Here is a 13,291-nt window from a genome sequence, read left to right on the forward strand (position 1 = left end):
ACAGGGTGGGCTAAGCAGTTACTGTTCCTCGTCAAATCATTATGTGCTTGTGCCGCGCAGCTGTTGTGGACATAAGGTCAGTGGGATGTTAATCTTCATTGTTCTAAACCAATGTCCCATGCAGGTGGAGGGGTTTCATACTAGATTCAGGCACATTGCTGTTCTGGCCATGGTTATATACCTGGTTTTTTTTTCGAAAGACCAATCTCCTATTGCTTTACCGTCTGTGTTCTTATCTGTAGCATCTGTATCACCTGCATTCTCAGCCCGAGAGAGCCGGTTTAGGTTGGGTCTTCAGGTCACGTTGACCCTGAGGTAAAGCTTTTAGTCGTAGGCGGTGTTTGTTGCTCTAAGCAAGCTGTATGGCGGCTAGCAGCATGCCTTTCACACCTGCTGCGCGGGCCTTGCCCTGGCCCTGCTGTGCTGCGCTCCCCACAACTCCCGTCTTGTCCTCCCTCCTGGCACAGCCCTGACCTTGCTGCTCCCTTGCGGCCAAGGGCTGCCCCTGCCCCCACGCAGCCTGCTAGAGAGCCAGAGAAACCCCATCCCCTCCTCTCAGTGCCTTGAGTGGTGCCTGTCTTGCAATACTGCTGGAGGTGGAGGTGGCTCCCAGTCACCCCAGGGCAGGGCTGGACCAGCTGGACTGGGTGGTGCCCTGTCTTCAGCACTGAAAGGGGTCCCAGGGAGGCTCTGGGCAGCCTGAGCTGGTAGAGCCTCTTGGTGAGGGAAGAAGCAACAAGGTGGCAGGGCTGAGTCCTTCTTTTCTGGGCATGTGTTTCCTGGTTCCCTGTCCCATCCATGGTCCAGAAAGGCAGCAACCAGGCAGAGGACCTCCCTGAACTATACTGTCCAGGCTCTGGCATTGCGGAGACGTCCTGACGTTTACTGGAGTTGGGTGTAACCGTGTTCCTGGTAACTAGGAACTGAGACACCCTCCTTTCTCTTGCAAGTTACATCCTGTGGGCCAGGGAAACACAAGGAGCTTCTCCCAACTAGACTCTCCAGCTGAAGGGGAGAAAGCTTCTCAAGTTTCCTTAAAGTAACAAGACAACATCCTTCTTTGTGCTGACAGTCAAAAACTGTTCTGTGCCTTGGGGTTGTAGGGAACGTTTGTGTTAGCACAGTATTTACAGACTCCCACTCTGTCATCAGCAGCGCTACAGGTAGGTGGAGTTAGGAGGAGGGAGATCATGAGTGCGCATGCTCTGTTCCCTGCTGAAATGCCCACCCTAACCCCATCCGGAAGTCACACTGCCTACCTCCAGCGCTGAAAACCAGCACTTCCCTCCTTTCCACTCCATACACATTCGCTGGAGTTTACTCCCACAACACCAATGGAACAGAGAATTGCAGTGGCTGTTTTTCATATGAAGTTTACAAACAACCGTTGAGAGGACCTGTCTAAAGGTCTGTGTTGACACTGACATCTGAGCAAGTGGGACACTGGTCTTTGACCACCCTCACAGTAAAACAGGCCTACTATGTGTGGCACTTCTTGTGTTTCCACCCGCATCAATTGCCTCTTGCCCTCTCACTGGGCACCACTGACAAGAAGATGGCCCTCTCTTCTTTAATCCACCTGTCCACTCTCCAGCATCCTCAGCCTTCCCTTCTCCAAACCTAGGTCTCCCAGCCTGTCCTTGTAAGACGGAGGAGCCAAGTCCTTAGTCACATCGGTGTCCCTTTGGCAGGGCCGACAGATCCCCTAGCTGTGCGGAAATGGGAATCAGCCACACAATGGCGCCCATGGAGTCCCTGTAAGGGCCCTTGGCATGCAGATGTCCAGGTCTCCTGCAGAGGAAGGGCACTTTGCCCTGGCTGCTGGGAGCAGATGAGACCAAAAGAGAAAGCAGAAGCAACAGCGTTCAGGCAGGGGAAAATGCACACAGGCCCCAGAGTTCATGCACTTCGAACAGCAACAACTGCTGAGAGGTTTTGGTGGTGCAACGCTGAGGAGAGTAATGCCTCATCTGGGAGACTAAACGGGGACACCCAGATCTAGCTTTGTGCTTGGCTGCGCGCTTACATGTGGGAGGCCTTGCTTTACTGCTGAGCAGCTTAGGTGCTTTTTCCTCCCAAACACCTGTGGGTATCAAGGTGCATGAGGAAAAGGAAAGGAGGTATAAAACCTGACTTCCAAATGCCAGGATTCCGGCTGAGATTGAGCCTCGGAAAGGCAACTTGTCCCTGCCCCTTTCTGAAGGCGCCCTCCACAACTCAGCTGAGCACATATGTCCATTTTCTCCTGCCACCGCAGGAAGTGTTGTCATTCTCAGCCCAGCTCATAAGCCTCCTTCTGTCCTCTGAGAGGGAGTACTCAGGGCAGGCAGTGAAAAGTCACTGCTTCCTGAGCATACGTGCAAGACGCACTGGGTGCACTGGCAGAAGAAATGCAATCGGCTCTTGGATGCTTTCAGTGGTGGGACTTGGGGCTGACCCTGAGAGATATCACAGGGCTGCGATCACCAGGTCACAGAGGCATGCTCCATTTATCTGAGGCTTTTCAGTATTTCTCTTGCCTGCTTGCTTCTTATTGGTGTCAGTTCACGGAGCTCCACCGTCAGCCAGCAGTAAGCTCAGGGCAGAGGCCAATTGCTCTTCCTTACAGAGCAGGTGCTAAGTGACGGAGAACAAACGATCACGAGCCTCCCACTATCCAACTCAAAGCCTTTAATGAGAAGGAGAAAATGCAGCGACACAACAGACAAGAAGTAACACGTCCGCAGGGTTCAGGGAGGCACAGAAATGGCACCTTTTCTGCTCCCAGCTAAGCAAGCCTTGGGTCCTCAGCACAAAGCGTCCCCCCTGCAGCGTCCCCCAGGGAGGAGCAGCATCAGAGGCTACAGTGGAAGGAACATTTGCCACGACCTTGGGGAAGCAAATGGGCTGGAGACCTTGGCAGCTCCAGTGAGCAGTGCTGCCAGGACGGAAGCCAAGGAGAAAACGCCCTGAGCAAGGACGCTGCCTGCACTGGCCCACGCAACACACTGGCCCAGAACCCTTGCTCCTCAAGTGCTGGGTGAGACTGGCAGAGCCCCAGGAACACCCGCCATTGCTTGGAGAAATGCTGTCTCAGCCACAGAAGGGACATCCCTCCTTCTGTAGCGGCACAGCATCTGCATGGGAAAGGACCGTCCCTCCGAATGTGTTTACCCCCGTCTGAGTGCTGGGAGCAAGGGCCCTGCTCTCAACACAGAGACTCAAACCTTGGCAGAAGGAGGACAGCACCGGTGCAGCTTTTCCCTGCTGCGTGCTTGGACCCTTCTTGGGCAGGGAGTGTGGTGGTGCCAGGGCACGAGGGAAAGCTCCCTTAGGCTTACAGTAAAATGTACCTGACTCTGGAGCAGCCCTGAAAGAGAACACCTTGTTCTCTCTGAGGGAGAGGCCACTTTAGGACAGAAGGGGACAACGTATCCTGGAAGAAAGGACCAGGGTTTGAATTCAGCCAGGACTCTCCTAGCACACATGGAAGGCAGTCCAGCTCGTGTAACACACAGCAAGCTGCTTTGGGTCCTCCTGCCAGCTCTTCCCTCTGTTGAACCTCATCCCCTGCCCTCTCTCTTGGTTGCCTCGTTCGGCAGGGTCAGGAGCTTGGCTAGGCCTGCCACCGATGGGGAAGGATATCTGGTTAATGGCTGCTTAGTATGAGCTACAAGGTGAGAAAAGGAAGAGGCAATGACCTACATGGGCAGATTGGCAGCTATCCAACACGGGTGTGTAGGGAGGCAGCGGCAAAGGCCACAAGTGCAAGCATCGAACCACCGATCGCTGGGCCATGAATTCCTCTGTGAGGTGCAATGTTGAAAAGGTTCTTCTGGAAACTTCACAACCAGGTCAAATCAGGAGAAAGCAAGATGCTCACAGGTTATCAGCGTGGGACTTGTTAGAGATGGCATGCCAGGCTTGCAGAAAGAGCTCTGCAGCTCCCTTGAAAGGCCCTGTGGGTAAAGAGTGGCCAGTGGCCCTGGAGGACGGCTTTACTTGGTGATGATGAGGGAGATGGAGAGGCTGCCGGGCTCAGCCAGCAGCATACGCCTGCACTGGGGTGGCCACAGGGAAAGACAGCATCCGTCCAGACGTAATGGTGAGCACTCTGGACTCTGAATGCAGTGATCTGAGTTCAAATCACAGTGGGACCTCAACCTTTTGACTCCCTCGGGGCTTTTGTCAGCATGCTTACACTTTGTGCCCTTGCCTTGCGGTTGGGTCACTTGTGGAATGCACTCCGATCTTCCTTGCTTTCCTGTGCTCCCGGCCCTGGGACTGACATCAGTGCACCTTCTCATGCCCCGTGCCCCTCGGCACCTCTGCAGCTTTCCTGAGCGCTGGCCCCCCGTCCCCTCTCTGCTCCCTTGTGCTTGATGGCTGCTCCTGGCTGAGGGGCTCCAGCAGTGGCTCAGCAAATCACACAACACCTGAGGTGGAGGTGACGCGGTCCGAGCACGGCTCAAAGCAGGGTCAAGTAGCGGAGGCTATTCAGGGTCTTGCCAGCTTGGATGTTGGACTGTCATGGGAGAGACATTCTCCCGCTTCCTTGCACAGGTGTTGGACACCTGAATGTGGAGAGGAGTACAACCAACCACGAGTCTCCCAGCTATGCTGCACCAAGTCTTTAATGAGAAGGGGAAAATGCAGTGGCACACAAGAGACGCAAAGGAACATGTCTGCAGGGTTCAGGGAGGCACAGAAAATGACCTGTTTCCCCAGAAAAAGCTCCACACAAAGTGCTTCCCTTTCCCCATTCAGCTCTATCTGCTGGCAATCCCAGCACACCAAGAGCAGTCCCAAACTCCAACACCCTCACCCCATCAGCAGGAGGTTCAGCAAAGCAGAAGAGAGCGAGCCCTTTCTCGAGGAGCTCAGAGCAAAGCAGAGCCAGAGGAGGCACGGAGGAGCCTGCTGTGCAGCGAGGAGCAGTGGGCACAGGTCCCTCCTGCCAGCTGGGATGAGGACACCCAGCTCTTCTGGAAACAATGGCCACGCTCCTGCTGCTGCAGGGTCCCTGTCTTCCTTCCTGCTCCAAAGGGGATGATTTGCCAGCTTCAGCAGTTCAGAGAGCAGCGGGGGGGGTGCAGACACAGTCCTGACCCCCCCAGACCAAGGGAGCCCCCAGAAGAGATGGGAACCCCTGCGGCGCTGAGGGAGCTGCCAACAGCAGCTGACAGAGAGGATCCCACGGCTGTGCTCTGAGGGAAAGAGGTGAGGATGGGGCCCGGCAGGGTCACCACCACCGGGGAGGCCTGGATGGCCACCGTTGAGTCGGCACAGCGGACGACACAGGGCTCATTGCAGCTACTTGCAAGTGGGGTTGGGCCAGAGGCGCCGCAGGGTGGTGGGAGACAGGGCCTGAAGCAAGACATCTCTCAGCGAGGTGGACCAAGCTGAAACACAGAGCAGTCAGGGAGCACAAACCTCAATATCAGCCTGCAGCTGATCCCCATTGATCCCCTTCTGCTTGAAAGAAGCCCCTTCTTCCCAGCCCTCCCCAGACAGCCTCATCAAAAGGGACAGAAGAGGTGGCAGCCCTTTCTATTGCAGGGTAAGCTGTAGGATGACCAAGTACCAACCTCAGTAGCCACCACGAGAGCAGCTCGGCCCACAGGGAGAGAAAAGGAGGGGACTCAGGCTTACCTCGTTCCTGGAGGAAAGGGAGGCAAGAGAGGAGGATGCAGAGCCTGGAGCAGCGCAGGCTTTTATGCTGTGTCCCACAGCCCCATGGGACCACAAGCGTGCCTTGCTCTTGAAGCATCTAAACACCTGGTAGCTGCCACTTGCCATGGCCTCATAGGTGATTAAGCATTTGTCTCTTTCATCTGAAATATTCTACTCCCCTGTCATACCACCAAACATTGAAACAATTCATCTCTGTCCCAGCTTCATAAGGCCAATTAACTCTGAGGGGTCAGGCTAGTGGGCAGATACTTTAAGTGGGTTAGTGTCATACAGATTGTCTTAGTCGCTTGCCCCTCTTCATGGGGGGCTTGTCCAGAAATCGTGGTGAAATCCAACCATGAAGGGCACCTTGAGTCAGCTCTCAAGGCCTTTCATTACAGGCATTCAGGCAAACCCTGAGTGACTTTCCCCCACAGGTCATCGTAGACACACAGAAGGCTGTGGGTAAGTTCAGGCAGAACATCAAGACTGCACGTCCCGTGTGGGAGAAGAGACGCACGTCTCCAGGGATGTGGCAAAGCTCAGCGGTGAGGAAAGGCCATTGTGGGCTGGAGGGAAGATCCCTGTGGGCAGCAGTGATGACCGTGAGGACCTTGCTTACGCTCATCATGCTCTACCACGGCCCAGGTTTGTGATCAAAGAGATGCCCGTGTCCGTCTGTGAAAGAGACCGTCACCCAAATTGACCTGTTTTGCTCAGCAAGAGTATCCCAGAGGCCAAAGGCCTGGCTGGCCTGCTTCTGAGGAGAGGCTCAGGGCAGGGAGCCAAAAGCTCATGGCCCTTTCTCTGGGTCAGGCATGGGGTGGCCCATTCCATGCATTTCAAATGTCAAAGGGACATCGGATCAGTCTCCCGGAGCACCTGGGAGTCACCGTGATGTGGGAGAGTTGGGAAAAACCCTGAACGCCATGCAAGCATGAGTCACCCTGCTATGGACTTCAGTGGACACAGTGCCCTGGCCTCAGGCGTGCCAGGGATACCAGAGCTCACAGCCTCATTCCTCCCAAAGTGCATCTTCCCTCAAGGGCATTTCTATGCATTGTAGCATCATTCCTGAAACAACTGCTGCTTCTATGGAATTTCATACCGCTGCTGTCTTCCAAGCACCAGTGCTGGCACCCTCACTACCATGTCCTGGTGGCCCACTTTTGGGCCTAGTAGGTTCAGCTGTGAGAGCCCCTAGCTGGTATGGTGGAGACCAGACCTCAAGCCCCTGCTCAGGTGAAAGTGTACCTGAGAAGAAGAACAATTGAGAGTGGCCTCTTCCAGAAGTCCTCTTTGTCTGAGTGCTTCACGAGCTTTCAGCAGGAAAACGGCATGGGTATCTGCAAGTTTGTCAGGCACAACTTGCCCTTAGGGAAGCCGTGTTGGCTGTCACCAATCACCTCGCTCTTTTCCATGTGCTTGCACCTTAGCATAGTTTCCAGGAGGATCTGCTCCATGATCTTGCTGGGCACAGAGGTGAGACTGACCAGCCTGCAGTTCCTCAGGTCTTACTGTTCTCCCTTCATAAAAATGGGGGTTATGTTTCCCCTTTTCCAGTCGCTGGGAATTTCACCGGCTTGCCACAATGTCGTGGTTCAGCCTCAGTCGGCAACTAGACACCACGCAGCCGCTCGCTCACTCCCCCCACCCCTGTGGGATGGGGGAAGAGAATCAGAAGAGCAAAAGAACTTGTGGGTTGAGATAAGCACAGTTTAATAATGACAACAAAAATTATAATAATAATGATTATGATAATTATAACAAAAATGTCACCTCCTCCTCTGGTGATATTCCAAAGTCTTTGTCTTCTGGCCAGTCCATAATCACTTCCAAGATTCCTGGGCGAGTGAGGTTTCCCACTCGGGCCTGCTGGGTGATCGGTGGAACCCATTTACTCCATGTAGCATCAGTTGCATGGTGCATAGAGGGGATGTTTCCTTTGAACATCCAGCCCAGCACTGGCAGTTGGGGTGCCAGGAGCAGCTGTGCGTCAGTACCAACCACTTTGAAGCAGCTCGAATCTCTTTTTCACTTGGAGTATAGCGGGCTTCGGACCTTCTGTATCCCTGACTCCAAAACCCTAGGGGTCGATCTCAGGTCTCCCCTGGCGCTTTCTGCCCCGGCTGCAGTGTAGAGCACATTCTTTACATCTTGTCCTGCCCGGACTGGCCCAAGAGCTACTGCATGAACTATTTCTCGTTTAATCTGTTCAAAGGCTTGTTGTTGCTCAGGGCCCCATTTGAAATCAGTATTCTTCTGGGTCACTTGATAGAGAGGGCTTATGATCAGACTGGAATGTGGAATATGCATTCTCCAAAAACCCACAACACCCAGGAAAGCTTGTGTTTCCTTTTTGCTAGCTGGTGGAGACATGGCTGCTATTTTGTTGATCACATCCATTGGAATCTGACGATGTCCTTCCTGCCGTTTGATTCCTAAGAGCCAGATCTCTTCTGCAGGTCCTTTAACTTTACTTTGTTTTATGGCAAAACCGGCCTTCATAAGGATTTGGACTGTTTTCTTCCCTTTCTCAAAAACTTCTGCTGCTGTATTGCCCCACACGATGATGTCAGCAATGTATTGAAGGTGTTCTGGAGCTTCTCCCTGTTCCAGTACAGTCTGAATCAGTCCATGGCAAATAGTAGGACTGTGTTTGCACCCCTGGGGCAGTCGATTCCAGGTGTCCTGGACGCCCCTCCAAGTGAAAACAAACTGTGGCCTGCACTCTGCTGCCAGAGGGATTGAGAAGAATGCATTAGCGATATCAGTTGTGGCATACCACTTGGCTGCCTTGGACTCCAGTTCGTATTGAAGTTCTAGCATTTCCGGCATGGCCGCAGTCAACGGTACGAGTACCAGTTTACTAATGTGACCTTAGCAGGCTGGTTGTAGGCTGTGAACTGCAAATACAGTTGTTCCAGAGCTTTCACCTGAGCAGGAGCAGGAGGCCTGGTCCCCACCCCACCAGCCAAGGGGTCTCACAGCTGAGCCTCCCAGGCCCACAAGTGGGCCACCAGGACAGGACAGTGAGGGTGCCAGCACTGGTGAGAAGACCCCAGGGTTATGGGGTAAGGTCTGGAGGTGGATGGGAAGTGACTATCAGCATTAGGAGGGAAGGCTCCCCACAGGATGTTCAGTGACATCCGTGCTGGGACAGACTTTCTGTCCTCCTTCAAGGCCTTCTGACCAGAAGGAGCTTCCAGGTACTGGCATGAATGGGAAATGCAGAGCAGGTGGCATTCCTTGCACACATCCAGCCCTTGTGCGCTTCATGGTAGTCATGGAGCACACTCTGACCTCTTGGCTCATGCAGATCAAACCTAGAACTAGGTGGTTTTTACAAGCTGCTGAGAATGAGGTAGAGAAGTGGGCATCCTTGAGGTGACGTTGCAAGGACCACACAAAAACTACTATTCATTCCATCTCTAGACCTTACCCTGTAACCCTGGGATCTCCTCACCAGTGAGTGCTGGCACCCGCACAGGCAACAGGGGGTGCAGAGCTGCACAAGGGACAGTGACGTCTCCAACAGTGGCAGTGTTTGGAAGTCAACAAGACAAGGCCCAGAGCTTCCTGAGAAGCTCTGACTGGGAAGTTTGGTCTGCCCAGAGCAGGAGGTCTGCCCAGAGGTGCGTTCCAACCATCATTCCTCTGGGGTGCAGTAGGTCACAGAAGCCCTTGAGCAACCACCAAAAGGCAAATGCCTTGGAAGGAAGCAGTGGCATGAGATTGCATAGAAGCACCACGTGATTCAGGAGTGGTGCTAAAATGTGTGGAAACAGCCTGGACGGTACCAGAGTTTTTGGAGGAATGAGGCTGTGAGCTCTGGTACCCCTGGCACGCCTGAGGCCCAAGTACCATCTCCACTGAAGTGGTGACTCATGTTTGCATGGAATTCAGGGTTTTTCCCAACTCTGCCACATCATGATGACCCCCAAGTGTTCCGGGAGGCTGACCCGATGTCCCTTTGCAACTTGAAATGCATGGAATGGGCCACTCCATCCCTGACCCAGGAAAAAGGGCCATGAGCTTTTAGCTCCCTGCCCTGAGCCTCTCCACAGAAGCACGCCCTCCAGGCCTTTGGTCTCTGGGGTGTCCTTGCTGGGCAAAACACGTCAATTTTGTTGTGTTTCTCTTTCAGAGAAGGGTGCAGCCATCTGTTTGATCACCCTCCTATGCCTTGATTTTCTTTTGTCCAACAGGTTCTCCACGTCCCAAGATGAGCCCACACCCATGGTTGGAAGAAGAGCGAAAGCCTTGTCAAGTCTTCAAGCAGCATAGCTATGGAGATCTCAGGGAGAGATTGCTTGAGAGAGACCTGCCTGACCCTCTGGTCTACTCTGCATTGTTATATATCTGTCTTCATTCCCTGGGCTCAAAAGAGAAGACAAAACCAGGATGTGGTAGAGCCTGATGACTGTAAGCAAGGTCCTCGTGGCCCTCGTCCTGCCCACAAGGGTCTTCCCTCCAGCACACAATGGTCTTTCCTTGTTGTTCAGCTTTGACACATCCCTGGAGACATAAGTCTCTTCTCCCACATCTTCTGTGAAGCTATGATGACCCCCGCTGGGAGGGAGGTGTCTCCCACGGTTAGCCTGAGTCTGTGCACTGAGAGGACTTGAGAGGTGAATTGAGGTGCCCCTAACAGCTGAAGTTCACCATGACTGGTCAGCAAGCTCAACATGAAGAAGGCCATGTAACGAGCGTGACCCAGGTGGTGGAAAGCCACTTGAAATCTCTGCACAGCTAGCCTGAGACCTCCAAGGCAATTGGTCTTATCCGGCTGGGACACAAATTAATTATATTGATGTTAGATGGTATGAAGTGGGAGCAAAACATTTCAGGTGAAAGAGGCAAGGGCTTAATCACCAGCGAGGCCTCAGCAAGCGGCAACTACTAGGTGTTCAGATGCTTCATGAGCAAGGAATGTTTGTGGCCCCTTGGGGCTCTGGGACACAGCATAAAAGCCTGTGCTGCTCCAGGCTCTGCATCCTCCTCTCTTGCCTCCCTTTCCTCCAGGAACGAGGTAAGCCTGAGTCCATTCCATCTCTCTCCCTGTGGGCTGAACTGCTCTCACGGTGGCTACTCAGGCTGATGCGTGGGCCTGCCTTAGCTTGGCCCTGCAGTAGAACCTTTGAAGGGCTGCCACCTCTCTCCCTTTTGATGGTGGTGGCTGGGGAGAGCTGGGAAGAGGGGGCTTCTTTCAAGCCAAAGGGGAAAAACGGAACTCAGCTTCAGGGAGGTCTGCCCACCACAGTTCCCACCTTTAGCAGAAGGTCTCTAACCAAATGGCCAAGTGCATCCAGTGCCGCCTTCTATGCCGCAACGTTTGTTCTGGAGATGGGGTATGATCAGCCTTTCCCCAGGTGCTTTAAACCCACTATGCTGGATCCTATTCCAAAAGTGGGTCAGCCTTCCTGTGCTGTGCAACTCGGAGGGCAGGGTGAGGGCTGTGGGAGCTGCAGGTGCAGTGCATGTCTTTAAGAGGTGATTTCTGAGGCACCTGTTCACTCTAGCATATATGTGCTGGGATCATTGCATCAACCTTCACCCGTGCTATTGCAGCGGTAACGGCAGCAGGACGTCCTGGTGGAATCAGCAGCCAGTTAGGCACAGCTTTGCTCTCGGTCCTCCAAGTCTAGCCCTCAGGTCACATGTCATGCCTGTCCTGCGTGTGTGTTAGCAAGATCAGCTGCAGGCCCTTTCTGGACATGGAGCTAGAAATGGAGATGGAGGGGAGCAAAGCGCATCCACAGAGAGATCTGAGTGAAGGATAGACAGGCTGACTTTGGGGTCTGTGTTTCTGCTCTGTGTTTCAGCTTGGTCCACCTCGCCGAGAGATGTCTTGCTTCAGACCCTGTCTCCCACCACCCTGCGGCGCCTCTGGCCCAACCCCACTTGCAAGTAGCTGCAATGAGCCCTGTGTCGCCCGCTGCGCTGACTCAACGGTGGCCATCCAGGCCTCCCCGGTGGTGGTGACCCTGCCGGGCCCCATCCTCACCTCTTTCCCTCAGAGCACAGCCGTGGGATCCTCTCTGTCAGCTGCTGTTGGCAGCTCCCTCAGCGCCGCAGGGGTTCCCATCTCTTCTGGGGGCTCCCTTGGTCTGGGGGGGTCAGGACTGTGTCTGCACCCCCCCCGCTGCTCTCTGAACTGCTGAAGCTGGCAAATCATCCCCTTTGGAGCAGGAAGGAAGACAGGGACCCTGCAGCAGCAGGAGCGTGGCCATTGTTTCCAGAAGAGCTGGGTGTCCTCATCCCAGCTGGCAGGAGGGACCTGTGCCCACTGCTCCTCGCTGCACAGCAGGCTCCTCCGTGCCTCCTCTGGCTCTGCTTTGCTCTGAGCTCCTCAAGAAAGGGCTCGCTCTCTTCTGCTTTGCTGAACCTCCTGCTGATGGGGTGAGGGTGTTGGAGTTTGGGACTGCTCTTGGTGTGCTGGGATTGCCAGCAGATAGAGCTGAATGGGGAAAGGGAAGCACTTTGTGTGGAGATTTTCCTGGGGAAACAGGTCATTTTCTGTGCCTCCCTGAACCCTGCAGACATGTTCCTTTGCGTCTCTTGTGTGCCACTGCATTTTCCCCTTCTCATTAAAGACTTGGTGCAGCATAGCTGGGAGGCTCCTGGTTGGTTATTATCCTCCACTCTCTGGAGTCCAACACCTGCGCAAGGAAGAGGGTGCCTTGGGGTTGTAGGGAACATTTGTGTTAGCAGAGTATTTACAGACAGTTCTTTTGCCAAGGCTGGCCTCGCTAAAATCCAGGCTTGTGTCTGCTGGGCTAGGAGGTGCCCAGCGGCCTGGCCATGAGGCATCTGGGCTGCAGGGGGAGTCAAGGGGAGTGGCTCAACCACCCTATGGGAGCTGAATTTGTGAGGGAAGCCCTTGGGTGCTTTAGGAGCAGGCAAGGCAAGAGCACTGTGGAGCCAGGCTGAAGAAAAGCTTGTCTGCGTTGGCCAGGAATCGAACCCGGGTCAACTGCTTGGAAGGCAGCTATGCTCACCACTATACCACCAACGCACCTGTCCTCACTGCTGTCTCCTGCTCCTCCAGAGACGAGCCGAGCCGAGCCGAGCCGAGCCGAGCCAAGCCGAGCCTGGTCTCCCTCCTGCTCCTCCACTTCCCAATCTCACCTGCCTCCCGCTCTCCCAGCTCACAAACTGGCCTGTGGCCTGCTCTTCCCCTCCACAGACTGGCCGGCCTCCTCCTTCCAGCCCCCTGCCCACACACACATCCTCAGGCTGCTGGGACGTGTGTGCCCTTCTCTCTCTGTGTGAGATGTTGGCTAGGGAAACTCAAGCTGCTGCGTGCTGGTAACGGTGCCGCTCCCCACCTGCGCTCGTATGTGTGCCAGCTGTGCATGTACTGTGCAAGCGTATGTGCGTTTGTGTCTATGTACCTGTGGTGGTTTAAGCACAGCCAAACACCCACCCAGCTGCTCACTCCTTTCCCCACCCTCAGGGCATGCAGAGCACTGAAAACAGTATAAGAAATCTCCTGGCTCAAGATAAACACAGGGACGTGGCTTAGCAAAAACTGTTGCGGGCAAAGCAGGCTTGACTTGGGGAAAATTAAATGTTTGCCATTGAAAAACAGATTCACTTAGTGAGAAACAAAAAGGCAAACAGAAAACAGTGCTTC

The 13,291-nt window shown here is 54.2% G+C and overlaps 1 non-coding gene across 1 annotated transcript; it reads right to left on the reverse strand.

Annotated features, from left to right (window-relative positions):
• Nucleotides 1-12,598: 12,598 nt before the first annotated feature.
• On the reverse strand, nucleotides 12,599-12,670 carry TRNAG-UCC (transfer RNA glycine (anticodon UCC)). The gene has a single exon. It is a non-coding gene; the product is annotated as a tRNA-Gly (tRNA).
• Between the last annotated feature and the right edge of the window lie 621 nt (nucleotides 12,671-13,291).

The sequence above is a fragment of the Phalacrocorax carbo genome, chromosome 7 (assembly GCF_963921805.1).
Source record: "Phalacrocorax carbo chromosome 7, bPhaCar2.1, whole genome shotgun sequence".
Classification (NCBI taxonomy): domain Eukaryota; kingdom Metazoa; phylum Chordata; class Aves; order Suliformes; family Phalacrocoracidae; genus Phalacrocorax; species Phalacrocorax carbo.